Below are 26753 nucleotides of genomic sequence, written 5' to 3' on the forward strand. Positions count from 1 at the left end.
CCCTCTAGCTGGTCACAAAGCACCGATTTTCTTTCAAGTCCTGCTGATCTTACTTTGGAGGGCTCCATTCAAATCTGCCGTAGAATGGTGACATTTTTTGTATCAAAGCCTTTATAACTATTTGCAGAAATTTCTTTACCTATGCATCTGAAGTTCCTAGTGCTTACTTTAAATATGGTCTTTTCCTCATTTGGCTGCTGTGTACCTTGTTCTCCTTGCCATGCCCTGTTTTCTTCAAGGCTAGGGTCTGCTTGCTTTAGCAGGAAAAATTGCTTCCTGTTTGATACCTAGACTGAAAACAACCACAATGGGCAGGAACATGGCTACCATAATGCTTCTTGGGTAACATTAGATAATCTTCCACCTTCCTGTGTCAGTGCCGGGGACACTGTTGTTTAATTATTTTATTCTCAGTATTGTGTGGATTGTAAAAATCCATGGAAATATGATTTCATATCCAATCTACGGTGTTCTTATAAAAAAAGAATGTCCTTAATGAATAAAATAAGACTAAATTGAGTGCCCATAGTTTATAACTATCATTTATGTAATAAAGGCTGTGGAGTACCAATGCCATTTCTAAATATAATTTCAAATCAAATCAAATCAATACTCTTTTACCCTCCAAGATAATATTTTAGCCATATATGTTAATTATTGCTATTAGCAAAGTTGATAGAGTTAACTTATATCTCCTTTTGCTTTGCTTATCCCAATTGTTGTTTATAAGACGGCAATAAGGAGATAAAATAGCTTGTATAGTGTGAGCACAGAGAGAAACTCACCAAATCTCTTGCTAATTTTCCTAAAACTCCAGTTTTATTTTGTTGTTTCATAACTGACCATCCCTATGCCTCTTTTGGGGGCAGCACAGGGGGGTTGTGCTCGGTGGAATATCAAAGGGTCATTACATTTTGAGAAATGGAGTAAAAATAATAGTTTTTTCTGTTTTTACTTCTCCTGAGGTTAGTAACTCCCTCAGTAGGAGTCACATATATTTAGAAAGTGCATTAACATTTTAAGGCCATTTTGATGCTCGTTAATAAATTATGCTTTCATCATACTAAAATAGCACCTGGATGGACATTCCAGTGGGCTTTCAGAGACAGGGTGTAACAAGGCACTGTTATTTGGAATTAGGAATGAGAGCTCAACTGGAGAGTTAGACTGCCTGGGTGTAAAACCTAGTGCCACAATTTACTAGCTCTATGACTTTGGGAAAACTAATCTCCAGGCTTTAGGCTTCTTATATAATGGTAATAAACATACAACATAGACTTTTTTGATGATTAAAGGAGTTAATCCGTAGAAGACACTTAAGTGCCTTTCACATAATATTCACTCTATAAATGATAGCTCTTACTCTTTCTTGGCATTATAATAATATATTATTAATAATAGCCAACTTAATGAGTGCTTGCTACAAGCTTGGCACTGCATTTTCACAAGCATTGACTCATTTAATCCTCACCAGTGTCCTCTGTGTTAATCTTAACACAAAAGATTGCATTATCAAGTCAGACAGGAATCAGAGATCTCACTGGCATCACTGGGTGCAATGATGATTTGGCACAATTAACTTTGCTTCAAGTTTGCCAGGAAGTTTGTCATTAGCATGTTCATAAGGAAATTTAACTAGGTCAACTTCCTTCTTTTCTAGGGGCCTCCTTTCAGTCAAGGGAGAGAATGGATTGTAGAAATATGCTAGCTAGTTTCTTCCCAGGCAGGCGCTAGTATTTCCATTTTAAGGCTGAAGAAATTGGGACACAGAGAGGCTTAGTTAGTTGCTTCAAGTCTAGTAATAATGGAGACTGGATGAAAAGGATTATGGCCTATGGAATACCCCCACACACACGAGGCACTAAATTGTATACAACCAGACTCACATTTAACCAAACTCAATCAAACTCACATTTCATTTCTAAATAACTTAAAATTTGAAAATATATTCTGATGGGTACATAAAACATACAAATATACAGTAATACACTGAAGGAATATTATACAAACCTGGTCTTCTAGTTTTCCCTTTCTCAGGAATGACACCACCATCCAGCTATGCAAACCAGAAATATAGGAGTTGTCCAAGACACTTTCCCCCTTTCCTCTTCTTCACCTTCATATCCAATACCCCATAACAAATTCTGTTGTTTTGACCTCCTAAATAGGTCTATAAGTAATTTACTTTGCTCCACTTTTTCTGCCTCCCCTAGTCTAAGTACTATCTTCTGTCTTCTGAACTACCACAATAATAAATTTCCAGGTAAGAAAATAGCCTACACGAGCACACTCTTAAAATATTGTCTCCACACCACTTGCAAACTAATCTTTGAACATGCAAATCTGATTATATCATTCCTCTACTTAAATGTATTAAAGCTCCCCATTCTTAAAGTAAGAACAGAAGTTTTTATTATGGTCTATGGGGCACAACAGGTCTAGCTCTCAACCATATTTCTAGCCTCTGTTCACACTATGCTTCCCCACGTTCTTTGTATTCCACCCACAGTGGCCATTTTGCAAACTCTTCTAATTTCAGTGCTTCATCCTTTCAAATAGTTTTTGCATATGCTTTTCCTTTGTTCACCCCCCTCTTTTGCTTGGTGGTTCTTAAAGTCCTACTGACCTTAGTTCAGTTATTTTTTTCCTCAGTGAAGCCTTCTCTCACCTGTTTGACAAGGCCAAACTCCCCAGTTCTATGTACTTTAGGTAATTTCAATGAAAACCAGTTAACTTAGAGTCAGTTCCATGAATTACAGATTTGCTAAAAACAAAGTTGGCAAAGGCCAACTTACAGGAGACCAGTTCATTACCCTGGTCTAGGGTGGTTCTCTGCAGCAATCTTTCTGGAAGAGGCTTAAGTCTAAAGACAGTAAATTGCATTTAAGGAGAAGCCCACCATTTGCTTACATTGGAGTACTGGATCATTGGGCTTTAGAGAAGGACTTGGCATCTAAAATGTGAAAACATGAAATTGATATCCAGCCCAGACAGACAGTCAAATTTGGAGTTAAAGAGCTGTCATGAAAGGACTGCATTGCAATATCTGTGAAATGAAGTCTTTGAAAAATCCTTAATAATTCAGTAAATTAGTCATTCGATGAAATGATAATTTGGCAGACTACTTTTCATCAAATTGATTTTCTAGAAATTGGTTTTTGGTGAACTAGCTTTCAGTGATTTGTCTGTTAGGGAATTCAGTGAATCAGTCATTTGGAAAATTGACTTTTGGCAAATTGGCTTTCTGCAAATTGATTTTTGGCAAATTGGCCTTCTTACAGCATCATGTACCTCACCTTACAACATTTTTCATACTTAATGTTTTCCATTTGTTTTATGATTATTGGATTGGTGGTGCTTTCCCCCACTGTATGTAAGCATCACCAGGGGAGGGGCTATACCTGTTTTCATTCACCGCTTTATTCTTAGCTCCTGGCACAGTGTCTGGCACATAGTAAGTACTCAATAAATATAGGTACAATAAATTACAAAATAACACATTGCTATAGATCAAAGTGGAATTTAAAATACTATTTTCCTTTTTGTTCTCTAACCAAAAAAAAAAGGATTTTGGGCATTACTCAGTGGGGCTTTATTACCAAATATCTAGATGAACTGATTATGAGGCAGTTGCTTTTATTTTTTTATTTTTTAAAATTTGTATTGGGGTATAATTGATTTACAATGTTGTGTTAGTTTCACATGTACAGCAAAGTGAATCTGTTATACAAATACATATATCCACTCTTTTTCAGAGGCAGTCACTTTTAGATAAGTGCCTATAGGAATGCTGTATATATAAGATGGTACCGTTTTAACTTAGCAATAGTAATAGCTAACCTTTATATATCACTAACTTCACAGCAAACTTTACAGTGATTAACTCATTTCTTCCTTGCCACAATTCATGGGGTAGATTACTACTGTTATCCTCATCTTGTAGATGAGGAAGCTGACACATAGAGAGGATAAGAAACTTGCCCAGTGTCACACACCTGCTCGAACATAGGCAGTCTGGCTCCAACACTAGCCGTATATTGCAGTTTTCCTGACTGAAATTGCGGTCAAAGTTAGGTGATGAGCAATGAGCAGTTTGTAACTTTGAATATTTCTTAGGATAGGCATAGAGCAATGAATCGGTTATAAGAAAGGAAGAGTATTTCAGGTGTAGTTACTAATGTGATCTAAGAATTTTGAAACGTGTCATGGAGGGTAATGTTTGACGATGGGCTAAGCGATGGCTGGACACAATAGGAGAAGGCGGATTTTTAAGGTCTTTTGTATCTCCATCGGCCTCCTGAAAACTCCCCAAACATGCAGCATATGTAAAACAGGGTGCTTGCTTTGTATGCACAGCATCAATGCAAAAATCCCTCTATTTACTGGAACCAAAACAGTGTCCTTGCTGTGCAAATTCAGCTTCAAGACAATTTTTCTAATGTCTCTTTCTTACCAGATTTTTGCCCCTAGTTCCTTCTATATAGAAATTCTGGAGCTGACTCCAGTTCTTGTAGGGTCACCTGGGTAGGAATGAAAGCAGCAGGGGTGGGAAATGGATCAGTGATAACTATGGACTGCAGGGAGTGAAATTAAGTAATTCATGGAGGCCTTGTCATCATTATTAAAATAGTAATACGAAGTATGACCTTGCTCTTCAGAAAGATAGAGAGAATGATAACTTATTGCTTTAATGTAAGCCTTCATATCTATCATTTGGTGGGGAGGGGTACTTTGTATATATACTACATTTAATTTTTACAACTTTGCAAATGAAGTATTATTCTTCCTATTTTCCAGATGATGAAACAGATTTGGTAGTGTATATATGTCAGTGCTACTCTCTCACTTTGTCCCAGCTTACCCTTCCCCCTCCCTGTGTCCTCAAGTCCATTCTCTACGTCTGCATCTTTATTCCTGTCCTGCTTCTAGATTCACCAGAAACATTTTTTTTTAGGTTCCATATATATATATGTTAGCATACGATATTTGTTTTCCTCCTCCTGACTTACTACACTGTGTATGACAGTCTCTAGGTCCATCCACCTCACTACAAATAACTTAATTTCGTTTCCTTTTATGGCTGAGTAATATTCCATTGTATATATGTCCACATCTTCTTTATCCATTCATCTGTCGATGGACACATAGGTTGCTTCCATGTCCTGGCATTGTAAATAGAGCTGCAATTAATATTGTGGTACATGACTCTTTTTGAATTATGGTTTTCTCAGGATATATGCCCATTAGTGGCATTGCTGGGTCGTATGGTACTTCTATTTTTAGTTTCTTAAGGAACCTTCATAATATTCTCCACAGTGGCTGCACCAACTTACATTCCCATCAACAGTTCAAGAGGATTCCCTTTTCTCCATACCCTCTCCAGCATTTATTATTTGGAGATTTTCTGGTGATGGCCATTCTGACCAGTGTGAGGTGATACCTCATTGTAGTTTTGATTTGCATTTCTCTAATGATTAGTGATGTTAAGCATCCTTTGAGGTGTTTGTCGGCAATCTGTATATCTTCTTTGGAGAAATGTCTATGTAGGTCTTCTGCCCATTTTTGGATTGGGTTGTTTGTTGTTTTGATATTGAACTGCATGAGCTGCTTGTATATTTTGGAGATTAAACCTTTGTCAGTTGCTTCATTTGCAAATATTTTCTCCCATTCTGAGGGTTGTCTTTTCATCTTGTTTATGGTTTCCTTTGCTGTGCAAAAGCTTTGAAGTTTCATTAGGTCCCATTTGTTTATTTTTGTTTTTATTTCCATTTCTCTAGGAGGTGGGTCAAAAAGGATCTTGATGTGATTTATGTCATAGAGTGTTCTGCCTGTGTTTCCTCTAAGAGTTTTATAGTGTCTGGCCTTACATTTAGGTCTTTAATCCATTTTGAGTTTATTTTTGTGTATGGTGTTAGAGAGTGTTCCAATTTCATTCGTTCACATGTAGCTGTCCAGTTTTCCCAGCACCAATTATTGAAGAGGCTGTCTTTTCTCCATTATATATTCTTACCTCCTTTATCAAAGATAAGGTGACCATATGTGCATGGGTTTATCTCTGGGCTTTCTGTCCTGTTCCATTGATCTATATTTCTGTTTTTGTGCCAGTACCATACTGTTTTGATTACTGTAGCTTAGTAGTATAGTCTGAAGTCAGGGAGCCTGATTCCTCCGGCCCCATTTTTCTTTCTCAAGTTGGCTTTGGCTATTCAGGGTCTTTTGTGTTTCCATACCAATTGTGAAATTTTTTGTTCTAGTTCTGTGAAAAATGCTGTTGGTAGTTTGATAGGGATTGCACTGAATCTGTAGATTGCTTTGGGTAGTATAGTCATTTTCACAATGTTGATTCTTCCAATCCAAGAACATGGTATATCTCTCCATCTGTTTTTATCAACTTTAATTTCTTTCATCAGTGTCTTATAGTTTTCTGCTTACAGGTCTTTTGTCTCCTTAGGAAGGTTTATTCCTAGGTATTTTATTCTTTTTGTTGCAGTGGTAAGTGGGAGTGTTTCCTTAATTTCTCTTTCAGATTTTTCATCATTAGTGTATAGGAATGCAAGAGATTTCTGTGCATTAATTTTGTATCCTGCTACTTTACCAAATTCATTGATTAGCTCTAATAGTTTTGTGGTAGCATCTTTAGGATTCTCTATGTATAGTATCATGTCATCTGCAAACAGTGACAGTTTTGCTTCTTCTTTTCTGATTTGGATTCCTTTTATTTCTTTTTCTTCTCTGATGGCTGTGGCTAAAACTTCCAAAACTATGTTGAAGAATAGTGGTGAGAGTGGGCAACTTTGTCTTATTCCTGATCTTAGAGGAAATGGTTTCAGTTTTTCACCATTGAAAATGGTGTTGGCTGTGAGTTTGTCATATATGGCTTTTATTATGTTGAGGTAGGTTCCCTCTATGACCACTTTCTGGAGAGTTTTTTTTATCATAAACAGGTGTTAAATTTTGTCAAAAGCTTTTTCTGCATCTATTGAGATGATCATATGGTTTTTATCCTTCAGTTTGTTAATATGGTGTATCACATTGATTGATTTGCATATGTTGAAGAATCCTTGCATTTCTGGGATGAATCCCACTTGATCATGGTGTATGATCCTTTTAATGTGCTGTTGGATTCTGTTTGCTAGTATTTTCTTGAGGATTTTTGCATCTATGTTCATCAGTGATATTGGCCTGTAGTTTTCTTTCTTTGTGACATCTTTGTCTGGTTTTGGTATCAGGGTGATGGTGGTCTCATAGAATGAGTTTGGGAGTGGTCCTCCCTCTGCTATATTTTGGAAGAGTTTGAGAAGGATAGGGTTTAGCTCTTCTCTAAATGTTAGATAAAATTCACCTGTGAAGCCATGTGGTCCTGGGCTTTTGTTTGCTGGAAGATTTTTAATCACAGTTTCAATTTCAGTGCTTGTAATTGGTCTGTTCATATTTTCTATTTCTTCCTGGTTCAGTCTTTCAAGAGTGTGCGTTTCTAAGAGTTTGTCCATTTCTTCCAGGTTGTCCATTTTATTGGCATAGAGTTGCTTGTAGTAATCTTTCATGATCCTTTGTATTTCTTCAGTGTCAGTTGTTACTTCTCCTTTTCATTCCAATTCTATTGATTTGAGTCTTCTCCCTTTTTTTCCTGATGAGTCTGGCTAATGGTTTATGAATTTTGTTTATCTTCACAAAGAACAAGTTTTTAGTTTCATTGATCTTTACTATAGTTTCCTTCATTTCTTTTTCATTTATTTCTGATCTGATCTTTATGATTTCTTTCCTTCTGCTAACTTTGGGGTATTTTTGTTCTTATTTCTCTAATTGCTTTAGGTGTAAAGTTAGGTTGTTCATTTGAGATTTTCCTTATTTTTTGAGGCAGGATTGTATTGCTATAAATTTCCCTCTTATAACTGTTTTTTTGCTGCATCCCATAGGTTTTGGGTCATTGTGTTTTCATTGTCATTTGTTTCTAGGTATTTTTTGATTTCCTTTTTGATTTCTTTAATGCTCTCTTGCTCATTTAGTAGTGTATTGTTTAGCCTCCATGTGTTTGTATTTTTTACAGTTTTTTTTCCCTGTAATTGATATCTAGTCTCCTAGTGTTGTTGTTGGAAAAGATACTTGATATGATTTCAATTTTCTTAAATTTACCAAGGCTTGATTTGTGACCCAAGGTGTGATCTATCATGAAGAATGTTCCATGAGCACTTGAGAAGAAAGTGTATTCTCTTGTTTTTGGATGGAATGTCTTATAAATATCAATTAAGTCCATCTTGTCTAATGTGTCTTGTCTAATGTGTTTCCTTATTTATTTTCATTGTGGATGATCTGTCCATTGGTGAAAGTGAGGTGTTAAAGTCCCCCACTATGATTGTGTTACTGTCGATTTCCCCCTTTATGGCTGTTAGTATTTGCCTTATATATTGAGGTGCTTCTATGTTGGGTGCATAAATATTTACAATTGTTATATCTTCTTCTTGGATTTATCCCTTGATCATTATGTATGACCTTCTTTGTCTCTTATAATATTCTTTATTTTAAAGTCTATTTTGTCTGATATGAGAATTGCTACTCCAGCTTTCTTTTGATTTCCATTTGCATGGAATATCTTTTTCCATTCCCTCACTTTCAGTCTGTATGTGTGCCTAGGTCTGAAGTGGGTCTCTTGTAGACAGCATATATACGGGTCTTGTTTTTATATTCATTCTGCCAGTCTATGTCTTTTGGTTGAAGCATTTAATCTATTTACATTTAAGGTAGTTATCAATATGTATGTTCCCATTACCATTTTCTTAATTGTTTTGGGTTTGTTATTGTAGGTCTTTTCCTACTCTTGTGTTTCCTGCCTAGAGAAGTTCCTTTAGCATTTGTTGTAAAGCTAGTTTGGTGGTGCTGAATTCTGTTAGCTTTTGCTTGTCTGTAAAGGTTTTAATTTCTCTGTCGAATCTGAATGAGATCCTTGCTGGGTAGGGTAATATTGGTTGTAGTTTTTTCCCTTTCATCACTTGAAATATGTCCTGCCACTCCCTTCTGGCTTTGGAGTGAGAGGACTTGTGGAGGGATGAAAAATATTGAAAATAGCTGCTTCAGAAGAGTGTGGCTGATATTATAGATTGGCTGCCCCAGATTCTTTTGTAATCCCCTCCCTTTCTGTTCTTCTAGTACAATCACTGAAAATCTTAAAGATTCATGTTCCTTGGACTTTCTTGAAGCTAGGATGAGCCACGTGATAGAGATGTGTTAAATGAAACAGAAGTGTTTCTTTTCCCCTTTCTTTCTGGATGAGATGGTTCCTAGCAGGTTCCTGCAGGTGCAGCACCATCTTGCACACATGGACTCCCTGCCAAGGATGCTGGCACAGGAGACGGAAGGAGTCTGTTTGCTTGATAACATTACTGAGGCTTTCAACTGCCAACACTTAGACTTCTTGTTGCATGATATAAATTCCCATGTTTTAAATAACTGTTAGTCAAATTTTTAGTTATTTAGGGGTAAACACAATCCTAACTGATACCAAAAGAAGCTCAGCTTGTTAGATGGAAATTGTTATTACAACATAATGTTAGGGGGACATTACCCTAGGTAATGAAAAGGAAAAAGGCATTGGTTTGAAATTTAATAGTTAGAATAAATAAGTTGTATATAATGCTAAACCTTTATTTCTTTAAATGCAAGAAGTCATCGTGGGGCTCTTATAACTTTATAATTGTAGGTTTTCCAAACTAGAGAAAATTTAAGATCTCTTCATTCACAATGCCCATCAAATACCTAGTATATATTATGTATGTCCAATAAGTGCATGTTAAATGAATAATTGAAAATGTCATTGAAGGCATAAATGAATGTGAAGGATACTTCCTGAAGGAAGTATCATAGGTGACCTCACCAAGAATATTTAAAAACACAAATCAGGAAAGGTTGAGAAGTTTTTATACTCATTTCCATTGATGTCAATAACTTTGAAAGACAGATGTAGAATCTAACATCAAAAAATTTTAATGTTTCAAAAAGATATGATCATGCCTAATGTGAGACTGGGAAGGACAACTTATTTAGTCTGGGAGTGTATAAACAAATGGAAACATGACCTTTAGATTTTATTATGAAAGATGAAATTAATTTCTAAGAAGTCTATACTTGCCAAATCATTTTCTGGAACTGAAAGGGCAACACAATGTAACAGAATATTAGGAAGCACAATGACATTTTAGAATATAAAATGATGAGTGATACGTGATTTTGACTCTCTATTTTACAAGTTTGGTCAGAGTCAGAGTTGTATCCTTTATTATAAAACTATAATTGTAAGTATAATGCTTTCCTGAGTTCTGTGAGTCATGCTAGTGAGTTATAGAACCTGAGGGGGTCATGAGAACTGTTGGATTTGCAACCAGTTGGTCAGAAGTGTGGGTGTCCTGGGGACCCCTTGAACTTGCAGCTGGCATCTGAAGTCAGGGCAATCTAGTAGAGGACTGAGCCCTTAACTTGTGGGGTCTGCGCTAACTTGGGATGGTTTGTGCCTGTATTGTATTGAAGTACATGCAGTTAGTTGAAGTGGAATACTGTCCATGATAAATGACTGGTGTTTGCAGCCCAGTAGCATTCTCAGATTTTGTCCTGTCTGCCATTAAGTTGACTTTCTTAGGAAATGCACTCCTTGATGGATATTAGTGTGCAGGAGGTTAACTGGGTAGTATTCTCTGGATCAATACTTGTTAAAGGGAAGATAAGGGTAGGACTGGGCCAGGGGAGAACTCAAGCTGTGATACAGTCTTAACGGAAGACTCCCCTGTCCCTACAGAGACTTCTAAAGGTAGGATGACTCCTCAAAGCTACTCCAAGTTAGGGTAATGGCTCTGGAATATGGGGTAGTTAGTTTTTATGGACTGGGTAATTTCATATGCTAATGAGTGGGAGGATTATTCCAACTATTTTGGGGAAGGGGTGGGGATTTCCAGGAATGGGGCCACTACCCAATTTTTGGCCTTTTATGGTGGGCCTTGGAACTGTCATGGCACCTGTGGGTGTGTCGTTTAGCATATGCTAATGTGTTACAATGAGCATATAATGAGGCTCAATGTCTGCTGGAAGTCAAATCTTCCACCATCTTGGGCCTAATTGGTTCTAACCAGTTTTTGTTGTATCCTCAACAGCTGTATCATTCTTTTAATGGTTATGCCCTTTCCCCTTCCCTCCTGTCTCAAAGCCAGGAGGGGAAAGATTCTCTCTTTAGGAAGGGCCCATTCCCTCTTTTAAAGGCTTTCACTTGATTAACTTAAACTCACCTGGATAACAACCCTTCTCGTTTTTGCTTTTGTCATCTGATGTTACCTAGTCATGGGAGTGAAATCCCATCATATCCACAGATCCTGTCCACACTCAAGAGGAGGGAGTTATACAAGGCTGTACTTCTGCATCAGGGGATGGAAATTTTAAGGGCCAGCTTACAATTCTGCCTACTAGAGTCTTTAAATTCTATTTCCCCCCTTCTTAGTTGTTCTAGGGAAAATGGCACAGGCCCAGAGGTAGGAAGCCAAGGTTAAGTCCTGGCTCTGCCACTGACCCATTAATAACTTTGGACAGGTCATTTACCATTTTAGGAAGGACTAGATTTCTTCTGCATTTCTATTCAGATGCTAATATTTCAAAATCCCATGATTCTATCTCTAAGTTTCATTGTAGGGAGGAGGGACACAATATCAGACACATTGTTGCAATTCAATAGATATTAATTTAGTGAGGTAAAAAATTCAACCTACATTATAACTTGGGTGTGCAGAAAAATGATAGTTACTGAATGTAGTCTACAACTAATTCGGCCTTTCCGTATAACCTCCATCAACTAACTGGAAGGGAGAAAAACCAACTTAATATCCAATGTAAAGCTTATCCGGCTCAATAATTTAAAACTGGCTATTTAAGCAGTGTTTATTACCTCTTGGATAAAAATGTGGAGCCTTTCATACAACTTTCTCCTCTTCCCTGCCTTCTTCCTAAGACAGTGTCAGTATCTATGGGGAAAGGGATGATGATGAGGAGGAGGATGGGTGGGGCTAAAACATCCTTATCAAGGTGGGGAAGTGCTGGCATCTTCAAGTGCCATCGTTGGCCTCCTCTGGTCTCCAGGTGATATGACATGAAGCTAATTGAGAGTAGAATAGGAAATATAATTAGTTTGGCTTTTAGTGCATAGTATTTGCATGGTTTGTAGTCATTTCCATACTACTAGCTATCGCATTGTAGGAGTGGATTCTAAGAATATGCCTACTAATCTAGGGTGGCCTCGGCCTGCAGTAACTTGAAGCAGCATTTTGGTTCCCTGGCCAGAGACTGAAGTCAGGCCATGGCAGTGAGAGCACTGTATCCTAGCCACTAGACCACAAAGGCCAGTGGCCAGTGACAAGGCCCTGGCCCAAAGGCTTTGTAGAAATGAATTTCCACAAAGAGACGGAGTGTAGTGAAACAAGTAAAGTGTTTATTAGGAGGAAGAGTGTGTGACTCACACTGGCAGACTCAGAGAAAGAGTCGCACCCTCGTGGTAGTTTGAATCACTTATATGCGGCATTCCTTCTGGGTTTCCTCTGGCCAGTCGTCTTACTTTGCCTGGCTCTGAGTCCATATTTGGTTTATGTCAGGGTCCTCCCCGTGTGCGCACGCATCTCTTAGCCAAGATGGATTCTAGTGAAGAGGCCTATGGGTAGGTTGACATCACCTACTATGGGGTGGCGTCCCCTCTCTTTTTGGCTCCCCAGGAACCATTCTGAGCATGCGTAGTTGGGAAGGTCTCCTTGACCTCAAGAATGAGAAATATGTGGTCTCTTTATCTTTTTATCTGGACAGGGCTAAGCTCCTCCTCGCTCCTGCCATATTCTCCATCTTGGAGTATCTGTCCACAGGGGACAAACTCCAGCTGCTCAGCCTGGGGCCCATCTATCTTCTGCCTCACTACCACTTGCTGTGTCAATTAACCTATTGTTATGGTATGAAGGTGTGGGACTAAAAGTCTTATTGTGATATGAATGTGTCCTGTGGGGCCAGGAGCAAAAGTAAGTGGTTAGTGGATGAGAAGCAAAGATTAAAATGTTTGGGGCCAGAAGCTAGTCTGTGGGAAAATTCTTACCTTCATCACTCCATCTCAGAAAAGGAATTGTCTCAGTTTCTCCAGAGTAAGCCTTTACATTTTCACTGGATTCCATCCCTTCACACTTCTTCCAGAACCTCGGTCTGTTGTTTATACTAGTGTGTACTTTTGGTATGGTATCTGACTGTTCAGACAATAAAAAAGAAATACCTTCCAGATTTAAACTAGACCATGTTGAAGGATCAACCTAGTCACTAGGCCACAGTAGCAGTATGAAGTATCAGTGCATTTATTTATTCACACAATAAATATTTAATAAGCATGTATGTATCAATTTTCTATTGCTGTGTAACAAACCACTTCCAAATTTAGTGGCTTAAAACAAAAACAGTGACTTACATTGCTCATGAATCAGGGCTCAGTAAGGATAGCTCATCTTTGTTCCACATGTTTCTATCTGGGGTGGCTTTGTTGGGAGCTGGAGAATCCGCTTTCAAGATGCTCACCCACATACCTGGGAGCTCAGCCAGCCTCTGTGCCAGGGACTTTGGTACCTCTCCACATGGCTCCTCCATGGACTGCTTGGGCTTCCACAAGCCATAGTGGGTGGATTTCAAGAGCGAGATCCCAAGAGAAAAGGCAGAAATTATGACATTTTTATGAACTAGCTTCTGAAGTCACATGGTGTCATTTCCTCTATATTGGCTGAGGTAGCCATAAAGGCTCACTCAGGTTCAAGGGGAGGGGGTATCTATGTTGTATCAGGGCTTCTGTAACAAAGTACCATGCACTGGGTGGCTTGAAAGAATAAAAATTCTGTAGAAGTCATGGTTCTGGAGGCTGGAAATCCTAAAGCAAGTTTTCGCCAGGGTCATGTCCTCTCAGAGGCTCTATGGGAGAAACTCTTCCATGCCTCTCTCTCAGCTTCTGGTATGGCTGTTAATCCTTGGCGTTCCTTGGCTTGCAGATGCATAACTCCAATCTCTGCCTCTGTCATCACATATGATCATTCCCTCCCTGTCTGTCTGTCTCTCTCCTTTTCTTATAAGAACACCAGTCATATTGAATTAGGGGCCCACCCTACTCTAGTATGGTCTTGTTTTAACTAATTACATCTACAACAACCCAATTTCCAAATAAGGGCACATTCTGAGGTACTGGTAATTGGGACTTCAACATATCTTTCTGGGGACACAATTCAACCTGTGACAGATGACAAATGTATCTTCTTTGGGAAATATAATCTTCCACATTGTACTAACTAGCAGTCACTGGCTTATGTATAGGTGATAAATTGGTGACTTTTAGAATGTAGGCTCTATGAAAACAAAACATCGTCCAGTACTTAGAACATTGCTGACATAAGGTAGGCACTCAACAAATATGCTGAATAAATAGAATGAGTGAAACAGATAAAGACTTTGTCTTAATGGAGTTTACAGTAATACAAAGATCAATCAAATTATCACACAAGTACAAGCTGAAGTACATGCTATTCATTCATATTTAACAAATAGTTACTGAGCACATATATCCTGCCAGTTATTGCTCTAAGAGGTGGGTATAGAGCAGTGAAATAAACAAAGTTCCTGCCCTCATACAATATCAGAGAGTAAATAAACAAATACATATAATAAATAAGATGATAAGAATTATGGAGGCAAATAAAAAGAGAGAAAGGGAACAGGATGGAGTTGGTAGTATTTTACATGGGATGCCCTCCAGAGTCAACATCACTGAGGAGGTAACATTTCTGCAGAGACCTGAAAGAAACAGATAAGAAGATAAGCCATATACCAATCTGGGGGAAATGTGCTCCAGACAGAGGGCAGGTTAAGGACAAAGGCCTTGAAATAGAAAAGGGATTGGCATGTTTGAGAACAGCAAGGAAGCTGAAATAGAATGAACAAGGGGGAGGAAGGTGTAAATGGAGGTCAGGGACTTGTAAGCAAGCCAGTGGAAGGACTTTGATTTTTTGCTTCAACTGAGATGGCAAGCCATGGAGGGTTGTGAGCAGAGGATTGGCGTGATCTGACTTATGCAAAATCTCAGCTCAAACCTGATTTCAGCTGTCAGCTCCTATGTCATCCTCCCAAATAAAAAGTTTAGATGATCATGAGAATATGTAGCAAGAGAATGTGATCTAGTTGGGGGGTGGGGAGTTTTGAGCTGATAAGTGGGAGATGACAATAATTTTCCAATTTTATCTCAATTTGATTTTCAACAGATAAGAATGTTGCATTATTTAACTTTGTCATATTATATGTTAAGCGATCTATAGTATTTTAAATACCTAGGTATTTGAAAAGGAAAAATATATAGTGATGGTTCTATCCAAATTACATTTTTATTTAGTAGCAATAAGTATTATCCAACTTGCAAATAGGAAATTGAAGCTTTTTCTATTATCTTGTCATTTAGAAAATAATGCTTGGCCCAAAGGATAAAAAATAAAATATATGTTACTTGTTCATGGGGAGAAAGTAAATATCTAGTTTCGTATATTATGAATATTTTAAATAATGATGCTGTAGTTATAAAGTTAACATAATGTTCTTTAACAATATGATGATCTAAAATTACTTCTTTGCCATATACTACCTGTTATGGACTGAATGGTTGTGTCCCCCCAAAACTCATATGTTGAAACCCTAATCCCCAGTGTGATGGTATTTGGAGATGGGACTTTTGGGAGGTTATTAGGTCATGAGGGTGGAGCCCTCATGATGGGGTTAGTGCCCTTATAAGAAAAGACACAAGAGAGCTTGCTTCCTTTCTCTCTGCTCTCTGCCATGTGAGGTACAAGAAGACAGCTGTCTGCAAACCAGACAGAGGACCCTCACCAAAAAATGAATATGCTGGCACTTTGATCTTGGGCTTCCCAGCCTCCAGAACTGTGAGAAATAAATGTCTATTGTTTGAGCCACCCAGTCTATGGTAATTTGTTATATCAGCCCACGCTAAGATACTACCCAAAAATGAAGTGATTTTTAAAAAGTCTCTAAGTGGTAGTATGTCCAGAAGTGTTTAAAGATTACACATTGCTGGAGTATGTTGGGAAACACAGCTCTAGATTGGGGGTTTGGCAAAGTTCAACCAATGAACCAAATTCTGCCCACTGCCTATTTTTGTGAGTAAAGTTCTATTGGAAGACAGTCAAACCTATCCATTTACTTGTTTTCTAATGGCTTTTTTTTTTCTTTCTACAATAGCATAGTTAAGTAGTTATCTGGCTCTTTACAGAAAAAGTTTGTTACTCCTGCTTATGTGAGATGTATGACAGACCTAGAGAAGAAGGTCTCTAACTTTCCCTAAATCTTAGAAAGGTAACATGATTATTGCTAGTGAGGAAAAATTTGTAAAAATGAACCTCTGGCAATTAAAATATCTATTAAGAATAAATGAGTATGGGGATGTTTATGCACAAACATTCCAAACGGCTTTGTAGATTGCTCACAAAACCATTTATACTCCTGTTTTTTATATCAGCACCTCCCAGTTACTCAAGGCAGAAATCTAGCCAGTGTCCTCTTCATTCCTTCTCTGCTTCATCACCAACTCAGTCCTTCTCTCCATTCATACTGTCACCCTGGGCCAGGCCACCTGGAATTCTGCAAACTTGCCTGGAGTAGGCAAGCATCCTAACAGCCTCTCCCACCCCCAGACATTCTTTTATATTCAATCTCTGTCCTACACAATGACCTTTTAAAAGGCATCCGTCCCTATTTATACCATTCAATTGGTATTCTATTGCTTTTAGAAATAAATCCAAACACAAAAGCATAATTTTTGAGTCCTTCACAAGTGGCCTTTATTTGACGAACTTCTCTTTACCCTCCAAGCCCCAGCTTATCTATCACTTCCTCTGGGATCCTTCTCTGGTACCCAAGTCTGGTGTAAGTCATCCTCAAATGTTCTCCTAAGGCACTTTACAGTTTCTTGTTATAGAGCAGAACACATTGCATTGTAATTGTTTGTTTAATTGTCTGTGTGAACACCGTAATGCGGAGGGTAAGAACCATGTCTTTATTAACTGGGGAGGCACTAGAGAGGAAAACAGACATAGTCTCTGTTGTACAGACACTGCAGCATAGTGAGAGAAACAGATACTTATCGTGTATTACTGAAATATAAGTAGCAGTATCCTACTACTACTGCTGCATTTTTTTTTTTTTTTTTTTTTTTTTGCGGTACGCGGGCCTCTCACTGTTGTGGCCTCTCCCGTTGTGGAGCACAGGCTCCGGACGCGCAGGCTCAGCGGCCGTGGCTTACGGGCCCAGCCGCTCCGTGGCACGTGGGATCCTCCCGGACCGGGGCACGAACCCGTGTCCCCCGCATCGGTAGGCAGACTCCCAACCACTGCGCCACCAGGGAAGCCCTACTGCTGCATTTTTAAACTGAGGTTCCCTGACCCTCTTTACGGAAATTATTCTTGTTTTCTTATGGTTCTTCACCCATTCATTGATTTAGGAAGAAGGCAAAGTCAGGCTAGATGAATGACGTCACGATCAGTTTTGAAGTTCATAGTCCATAGGGAGACAATAGTTTTGAAGGCGAGACTTTCAACTGCAAAAACTAGTCACCTCCAAAGAGAAAAGTGTTTCCCAAATTCCAAAAGCTATCCTTTAATAAGAACAAAAGATTGGGGGGCTAAGGAAGAATTTTACTGTAAGCTCCAGAGTAGAAAGGCTACAGGATATGTCACACAGGGGGAAGATAAAAGCTCTTTTGGGGCTGGGCAGAGAAGCCTGGAATGAGGGAAAGGAGTATAAGTTCCAAGTGAGAAGACTTCACACTTTCCTGTCTCTTTCCCCTAGAGTGTAGGTCTTTTGGGGGCAACAGAAGCCCCAAGATGGGGTTGAGAAATCCAGAGGAAGACTGTGCCCTGCTTCCCTTTCCATGACTCAGGGAAGGTGAGAGCCTCTTAGAGAAGAGGCCCTGAGTGTAGCATGGCGCTGGAGCAACCTGGCACACAGGTTGATAGCAATGCTGATACAGGTGACCCAGTGAATGGCTTGATACAGGGAAGGGTTGACCCTCCCTATCTAAAGGGATCCAGAACTGTAGACTAGGAGGTCTGGAATAGTCTAAAGTCTAGACTAGTTTAGAATTTCAGATCCCTTTAGGTAGAGAGGGTCAGTGGAGAAAAACATGTTATAGAACTGAAAGAAAGTCTTGTTTATGATTGTATCCCAAATATCTAGTACAGTTTTCTGGCACATGGAAGCAGATAATAAATATTTGTTGAATAAATTGAATGAATGAAGAATGGGAAAACAGGGAGGAAATTGAGTTTTTATTTATTTAAAAGGATATTTGAAGGAAACAGTCATGTTGACACTTGACATAAAGCACTTAACTGGAAAATTAATCTTACTTTAATTTCAGGAAAGCAAATCTACAAGCAAGTGATCTAAAAAAAAGTCCATAAAAACCTTAGATCCTTGGAAAATCCACATGGCTCCAGAATCCATGGACTGTCTGTCATCTTGATAAACTGTGACAGCTTACTTGATCTAATCCTTTTACAAGCTGTTTCATTTCTTATATTCTTAGTTTCTAATACAACTTTTACTGTCTAGAGCCAGCACAGTATGCTTAGAAAATACTTAAAACAAATTTGTTGAATGGATTGTTGAAGAATTCATCTCATCTCCATATCTGAAAACTTTGGAGGAAGGAAAAAATCCCCCCTCTCTTAAATCATATTTGTACTGATTATCTGCATAGCATCTGGTGTAAAGTGGGTGCTCAAAAATATTTGTTGAAGAAACTGAATGACCAAAGAGGAAAGAAGGGAAAGAAAATTTCAGCTCCCTTGCACACTTCTATCAGAGATCTTTCCAGAGAAGCGCTATCAAGCTTAACATCTTCTATTCCCTATTACCTTCAATATTAATTTTTAAAGTGCTTTTGCCATGAAACCCCATGTCCAATCTTACGATCATGTAAGTATTAGGAAAGAATATATATTAAAATAATTAGCTTTTTCCAATTCTGTCTTTTATGCTTTTTAAGGAGGATGCACTCTTAGGAAGAACCTTTGTTTTGCTAAATGAGATGATATGTGGGTGTAAGATGTAGAAGCAAGTGAAGACTGTATTCTGAACAGAGGGGTGGAGAAACCCAGACATCAGGGTATATGGATGTTGCCCACATGACATCCTGGCTTTTGGGTTGAAAGTCTTCCTTCCTGGGTATGGGTTGAGGCTTTTATAATGTTTGTTGTTTTAATCCTTGTGTTCCGCCTGCGTGCACTGCCGACTTCTCTCCCTGGTAAACTTGTGCTTTACTTTCTCTCAGCTTGGTCCAGTACTGATTGTGATTGCCCGTTCCTGCTGACATGGCCTCTCTTTAGCTCTTGGTACTGCAGAGGGCTGTTGGGTCTCTGCTGTATTCTCCATCTGACCTTGTCCAAGGATGTCCACCCTGCAGCAGAGGCTGTTGCTCAGCTCCCCCCACACCAACTATGGCCTGTGCATTCTCATCCCAGGAGCCCTGTTACATAGGAACAGAGGTTGATCCTGTCTCTGGCTGACCAGCCTATCCATTGTCTCGCCCACACAGGGCGTGGCCATTTGTTGGTCAAGGGCCACTCTGTATAACAATCTCCCAGAGTCCTGAATATGGGATGCTCCTCCCGGTCTATCACCTCCTGTAGAGCCTTGAAGCCGGGAGGTTGGGCACACATCTAATTGCTTATCTCCCCTACTTCTATTCACATTTTCTCTCCCAAACCATCATATTGGAAAGGACAGACTTTCCCCTTCTCTTCCTGGCTGATTAAAATACTCTGTGTCATATCCTTCACTTCCCCAAAGATCTTTGTGTCTCCATTTCTTTAAAGCGTGATTGTGAGTTGGTGTAGGGAGATAGAAAACCTGCTTACCAATAGGCAACATACATAAGAAGATATTTTAAAAATATTATACTTGCTGCACTCTGAGAATGGGTGATTTAGATTAGAGCCAGATACACTGAGCTTTCTGTGGGTTCACTAGGTTAAAAAAATCCGCAGTACTTCTTTGTGGAATGGAAGACTGGAAATTAATATTTAACCCAACCTCTAATGATACATGATTTCTTTAGTGATCAGAGTAATTCCTGGAAATGGAGCTATACCGTTATCATTCTGAGTTCTGCAGACACTTCCCTTAACGCTGGTATAGTAAATTTATACTTCTGTATAATAGCACTTAACTTTCCTACTGTAATTATCTCTGACTAAAAGTCTCTCTCTCCTTTAGATCTGTATGAATTCGAGCAAGGACCTTGTTTTTCTTACATCTCCTATCACTACCTCTCCAGCAGTCAGTGAGCGTAACACCTGGCACACAGTGAGTGCTCAAAAGTTATTTGTTGAATAAACGACACCATTTAAACCTATGGTTTAAAAAATGTTTCACTTTAAAAGTGGCAATATTATAAAAGGCCACAAGATGGCCTCATTACACTGTAGAAGTTTGTAAAACACTCCTGAATCATGAAATTAACAATTTTCTGCAAAAAGTTAGGAAGATTTCATACATGTTTTTGAATCTTAAAGAGGAATTAAAATGCTTTTAGTGGCAAATCCTGGCAACATTTAGTCATTTCTTTATTCATCTAAAGAATTTTATTAAAGGAAAGTTGTGTTATTTAATTATCATTCCCTCTTGTGGGTTTGAAAAAAAGGTTTTATCTTTATCACTCTTTCCATATATTCCTCTCTATAAAATTGAAATGTCTTCCTATTTATGGAACAATAAGTTAAATTTCTTCTTAGAATTCAAAAAGGTGTTTTTCACTTTTTTTTCATTCAAAAGATTAAGCTTACTAAATTGAGTAGCCCTTTTTTTCTAAACGAATGCTTCTTGAACATTGATGGTATGCCAGGACAGTCTCCATCCTTATCTCATTTGATACTTATGAACTAGATGAGGAAACTGAGGCTCTGAGAGTCTGAGGCTGGCCAAAGTCACCCAGCTAATAACTAGAGGTACATTTTAGAAGAAAGACAGATACAAATCAAACAAAAACAAAAGCAAAAGCAATATCAGAGAAACAAGAGAATTGGAGCTTGCATGACAAAGCATGGTGATTCCATAGAGTGACTGAGGTTCTCCTGTAGGTTGGATGGCCTCTTTGAGAGGGTGACATTGATGCTAAGCCAGGGATGATAAGAAGGAGCCAGGTTTTTGTAATTCTGGGGAAAAGTTTTCCAAGCAGAAAGAACAGCCAGTACAAAGGCTGAGCTAGGGAGGTGATTGATCTCAGTCTGGAAAGAAGACAAGCTGTGTGGCACCAAAAGATTCGTCCAGTATCACTCTTATGCCCTTGACACAGTTGATGTTAGACATCTACTGTCCTGGCTTCCCTTGAAGAGAAGCAGACACTGGTGTGTATCTTTGCAACAACCAAGGGATTGTTGCTTATTTTAAGGGACTGGCACTCACTACCAGGAAGAAGGAAGAACTGTTCTGGAATTAACTGTTCTTTAGCTAAGGAAGGTCAGGGTTATATTCTATTAGGATGACTCCAAGCCAAACAGGACCTCCTGGCACCCGCTGAAGCCACAATGGGATTGGAATGCTTTTCATGTAGTCAATATGTATACGTTAAGTATCTACTGCTGGGCATAGAGTATAATGCAGTGAACAGAACAAAAGTCCCTTCCCTCAAGGAGCTTGTATTTGATGACGTCATGGCTTATGTACCCACACATGGTTTACTTCAATTCTCTTTAGTCAAGCCAGTGCTTGATTAAGTTTAGAACTCTTTCATTTATTGGGTAGTTGAACAAAAAAGGAAATGGCACTGATTGTCAGGATATCCATTTTCCTGTCCCAATCCCAGTTGGGCTCCTTCAACAGTGGGAATTTTCCTGAGGATAGATGTGGTGCAATTATTCCTGCCTACAAAGATTCAGAGCATTACTGCTGACATCAGAAACCCGACAGTTATAATGGCTTATTTGTACCATCCTGGTCTCTAATGCAGACCTAGACTTACATGGTACCCCCTTACTCCCTACCTAGCTTCCATCCATCAGGTCAGGTTATTTCTTCATGATTCGTGTCCCTTAAGTCTATAATAGGAGATGCAGAAACTTATCCCTCAATGACTGAAATCTAAAACCCAGTGGAGTCTAATTGTTATAGACTCGATAGCTTTTTCTGAAATTTTTCCATAATTTAGGCTACATAGAAGAAAAATTCAGAAAAGAAAAAACAAACTACATTCACACACTGACCTTTTGACACAAGGGGCAATATCACTTGTGAACATGGTGTCATTTCTGCCCTCACATCCACTAATTCATAGGAAAAATCCTCTAGATAGAACCTGAAACCACCACCTGCTCCCCCTCCCCCACCAAGCACAGTTCTTTACAATTTTTCTTTGTCATTGAAAGCAAATGAGATAACAGACTATGTATATGGCCATTCTTAAGCTTCATAGCACCTTATATTGGGTTTTATAGCACCTTATAATAAGTTTTCTATTTGAAAACTTCTATTTACAATCGCAAATTACTATAAACTTAGTGGTGTAAAACAAGATACAGTTATTATCGGACGGTTCTGTAGGCCAGAAGTCTGACAATGGGTCTCACTGGGCTAAAGTCCAGGTGTTGGCAGGGCTAGGTTCCTTTCTAGAGGCTCTAGAGGAGCATGTTTCCTGGCCCTTTCCAGCTTCTAGAAGCTACCTGCGCTGCCTACCTCTTGGTCCCTTTCCTCCAACTCCAAGGCCAATCACTTCACATATCTCTGACTTTTCTTTCATCATCTGGTCCCTCTCTAACCATAATTAGAAAAGTTTCTCTGCTTTTAACTGCTCATGTGATTAGATGGGGTCTGCCTAGATAATCCAGGAAATCTGCCCTTCTCAGAGGCCATACCCATAACCACATTATCAAAGTCCCTTTTGCCATGTATGGTAACATATTCTGAGGTTCTGTGGATGAAGATGCAGACATCTTCGGGGCCATTATTTTGCTACCACACCCTTTTCTTAAAAAAAAAAAAAAAGCACTGGGAAACATATACATGTAACTCCTATAAATTCCCTGTATAGAAATCCTGCTGTTTTCAGTTAAAACTCTCCTCTCCTGTCCTCTCCTCTTCTTACCTCTTTCCTTCCCTCCCCTCCAGTTTTCTTCTTTTGGGGACAGATATGGAAAGAAAGTGAGATGAATACTGTACTTTTGTCTACTCAGCTTCTCTTCTCTTGTCACAAGCCTTTGGTAGGGGAAGTGAGTGTTCTTTTCGTCCACTCTAATCCTGATGTTTTGGTAGGGTTTCCAATCATAGTACTCCTCTACCTCTTTGCCTCAGGGCCCCCCTATCCAATTTGATTATCTTATCCAGCTGGACATTGTGATTGGTTCAGTAGCAGGCATTTAACCCAAACTGGGCCAATCAGAATACTGCCTTGAGATTTTTTTTATAAGTGGCTCCATGGGGGGACATTACTCTTTCTTTCCTTGCTGCAAGAAAGCTAAAAGTATATGATTCAGAGCTGCTGGTTCTATGCCTTTCACCCCTTGGAGAAACCAATAGACTGATGAGGACAGAAAGAGATGATTCTGGTAAGTTAGTCCTTGATTTTATTCTTTGAGGTCTTCAAAGCTGCTTTGGTTCCTCTTTGATTCTATGAGTTACCCACGTTTGTTTCCAATAAATCTCCCTTTTGCTTAATCTAGTTTGTTTCTTACAACTAAAAGAGTCCCAATTAAAATATGTTATTTTCCCTCCCATAATGCCTTTGTCCCTTGACCTCACTGTTTGTTTTTTTCTGGGGGGTGGGCATTGCTAACTTCTACTTTTTTTTTTTTCTTAAGGTATAATTGATTTACAATGTTGTGTTAATTTCTGCTGTACAGCGAAGTGCCTCAGTTTTACATATACGTATTCTTTTTCATATTCTTTCCATTATGGTTTATCACAGGATGCTGAATATAGTTTCCTGTGCTATACAGTGAGACCTTGTTGTTTATCCATCCTGTATACACTGGTTTGCATCTGCTAATCCCAAACCCTCAATCCTTCCCTCTCCCCACCCCCACTCCCCCTTGGCAATCACAATTCTGTTCTCTATGTCTGTGAGTCTGTTTCTGTTTGGAAGATATGTTCATTTGTGTCGTAGTTTGGATTCTGAATTTATATGTGATATCATATGGTATTTGTCTTTCTCTTTCTGACTTACTTCACTTACTCATAATCTTTAGGTCCATCCATGTCACTGCGAATGGCATTATTTCATTCTTTTTTATGGCTGAGTAATATTCCATTGTATATATATACCATACCTTCTTTATCCATTTATCTGTCAATGGACATTTAGGTTGCTTCCATGTCTTGGCTATTGTAAATAGTGCTGCTATGAGCATAGAGGTGCATGTATCTTTTCGAATTATAGTTTTGTCTGGGTATATGCCCAGGAGTGGGATTGCTGGGTCATATGGTAGTTCTATTTGTAGTTTTTTAAGGAACCTCCATACTGTTTCCATAGTGGCTACACTAACTTACATTACTGCCAACAGTGTAGGAGGGTTCCCTTTTCTCCACACCCTCCCCAGCATTTGTTATTTGTAGACTTTTTAATGATGGCCATTCTGACCAGTGTGAAGTGGTATGTCATTGCAGTTTTGATTTGCATTTCTCTAATAGTCAGCAATGATGTGCATCTATTCATGTGCCTATTGGCCATCTGTATGTCCTCTTTGGAGAAATGTCTATTTAAGTCTTCTGCCCAATTTTCAATTGGGTTGTTTTTTTGTTATTGAGTTGTGTGAGCTGTTTGTATATTTTGGAAATTAAGTCCTTGTCAGTTGCATCATTTGTAAATATTTTCTCCCAGTCCATAGGTTGTCTTTTTGTTTTGTTTATAGTTTCCTCTGCCATGTAAAAGCTTATAAGTTTGATTCGGTCCCATTTGTTTATTTTTGCTTTTATTTCTATTGCCTTGAGAGATTGACCTAAGAAAACATTGGTACAATTTATGTCACGGAATATTTTGCCTGTGTTCTCTTCTACTGTCCAAACTACTTATCTTGTTGATCCATTGGGTTTAAAAGCCAAATCTAAGGTCAAGGATGTCTCCCATGGGGGAAGAAAAAAGATCAAGAAATGATCACAAGAGATTCTGAAATGAGTCCACATCATATTGATTTTGTTAGTTCTTAGGTCACACTTTCTGAAAACATTCACCCCTGTTTCAGTTCTTCTTGGATCATGCAACTCAGTTAATTAAAGAGGATTATGTACAGATGCCAGTAATCCTATTAATACAATGGCAGTAAGACGAAAAGCTTGAAATCTAAATACTTTCTGTTTCTATTTTCAAGTTTCCACGGTGAGATTAAAATCCTTTAAGTGAAATCTTCCTTCTCATTTCTTCTTATTTTACTTCTGGAACTTATACATTCCCAACAAAACCTTCAAAGGCCAGTTACGCTAAAGCCAGCTTTCATGAATCTCATTTTTCCAAACTTCAGAATGTTATATAAGAACATTTCCATTGCAACTCCATACCCAGAATTTTCTGACCCAAATACAAGAAGTGCCAATTTTGCTTCATAATTTGGATCTTCTCAACAGCATATTTCTGAGACTTGGAAATCATTACATTTTTGTGCATGTTTTTGACATACAAGGAGAGGCCCATCGTGCACTTCCCAATGCATTGCAGACTACAGTTCCAGAAGAGAATTGGTGGGGAGAGGAATGTCCAGCCAGCATATGAGGCCAAGCTACTCACTTCACGTTAAATCACAGAATGACTGCCAACTGGAGGTGCTGAACTACATTATGGAAGAAGATACCTCTTCTGCACCTGTTTAGGTATGGAAATAACTCTTCATCTCTAGCCTACAGAGACCATCATCACAAAACAAAATTAGCATGCTGCTCAGAAAGTAGTTATTATCATGTACTTGTAGGGCATAAGCTAGGTACTGGTACGTAAAGGTGGACAAAACAGATCTAATTCCAGCTCTCAATGAGCTTGAAGTCTAGTGGGAGACATAGAAACCAAGTAAGTGACAAATAGAGTTATAATTAAAAATTACCCTAAGTGCTATAAAAGAAAAACTTCTGAAAGGTGACATTTAATCTGAGCTCTGAATGTGATGGATGGAAAGGAACTAGTAAAGGGGAAACTATTAGGAAGAGGATCCTAGGCAGTAGGAGGAGCATCCAATGAAGAAGAAATAACAATTGCATAGATCCTGAGGCAACGAATCGATTGCAGTTCTTGAGGACTGTCATGCATGCTGTGTTCTGGAGCCTGGTGGGTGATGTAGAGTGTAGTAACAGTGTATGTGTGTTTGGAGGAGAGTTAGGGAGGGCAGACAAATTGTACAGGCTCAGTTTGCCTTAAACCAGGTTAACAATTTTAAATTTTATTCTAGGTACAATGAGATGCTATTGAAGTATTTTCAAAGTGGGAGAGTCATGATCTAATGTACATTTTAAAGGGATCACATGGAACCTGTTTGGAGAATGGCTTGGAGGGTGGCCCTAGTCAAAGCAGACAGACTAGTTAGGAAGCTATTACAGTAGACTACACAGGAGGTCAAGGTCATGACTCTTAGACTAGAGTCATGGCAATAGAAATGGAGAGAATCACATGGATTTGAGATATATATTTGCAAATAGGATCAACAGGTTTTAGTGATGGGTTGAATACGGTGAATGATGGCAAGAAA

General features: G+C 38.7%; 1 long non-coding RNA gene across 1 annotated transcript in view; it reads left to right on the plus strand.

Moving 5' to 3' along the window:
* LOC141278819 (uncharacterized) overlaps window positions 1-26753 on the plus strand; it is a 91471-nt gene that overhangs the window by 26253 nt on the left and 38465 nt on the right. The window contains exon 2 of the long non-coding RNA XR_012332160.1: window positions 25701-25887. This is a non-coding gene — a long non-coding RNA (uncharacterized lncRNA). The remainder of the gene's footprint in view (window positions 1-25700; window positions 25888-26753) is intronic.

This window comes from Tursiops truncatus, chromosome 5, assembly GCF_011762595.2.
Source record: "Tursiops truncatus isolate mTurTru1 chromosome 5, mTurTru1.mat.Y, whole genome shotgun sequence".
In the NCBI taxonomy this organism is placed as follows: Eukaryota; Metazoa; Chordata; class Mammalia; order Artiodactyla; family Delphinidae; genus Tursiops; species Tursiops truncatus.